Consider the following 698-nt stretch of genomic DNA (forward strand, 5'->3'; position numbering starts at 1 on the left):
ATCTGGAACCAGGTAATTTACAAATTACAGGAATTTATTTCTTATAGTTATGGAGAAGTCTAAAGTTGAGGGACCACATTTGGTGAGGGCCTTCTTGCTGGTAGGGACTCTCTGAAGAGTCCCAAGGCAATGTAGGGCATCACATGGCAAGTGGGTTGAGCATGCTAGCTCAGGTCTCTCTTCCTCTTCTTATAAGGCTGCCAGTTCCACTCCCATGATAACCCATTAATCCATTAAATTGTTAATCCATGAACAGATTAATCTATTCATGAGGGAAGAGCTCTCATGATCTAGTCACCTCTTAACGATCCCACCTTTCAATTTTGCCCTACTGGGGGTTAAGTTTAAACAAGACTTTTTCAGGATACATTCAAACCATAGCACAAAGCTGTAACTACAGCATGAGTTTTTTTAATAATTGCAAATTTCTCTTCTACAATGGATTGATATGGAATATGGAGCAACTGTTAATGAATGCACTCTAGATTCAGAATACCTGAATTTTCTCCCCAGCTCTAGCATCCCTATCCTTGAAAAAATTATTCAACTACAAAATGGGACTAATAGTAATAGTATCTAAAAAACTGAAGTGAAGATTAAATAAAATCATATGAAAGTACCTGGCATAGAACCTGGTATATAGTAAGTACCCACTAAAGATTATAAAGCCTTTGGTCATGAATAATTTGAGTCATATT

Source organism: Propithecus coquereli, unplaced genomic scaffold, assembly GCF_000956105.1.
Source record: "Propithecus coquereli isolate 6110/MARCELLA unplaced genomic scaffold, Pcoq_1.0 Scaffold201, whole genome shotgun sequence".
Taxonomy (NCBI): domain Eukaryota; kingdom Metazoa; phylum Chordata; class Mammalia; order Primates; family Indriidae; genus Propithecus; species Propithecus coquereli.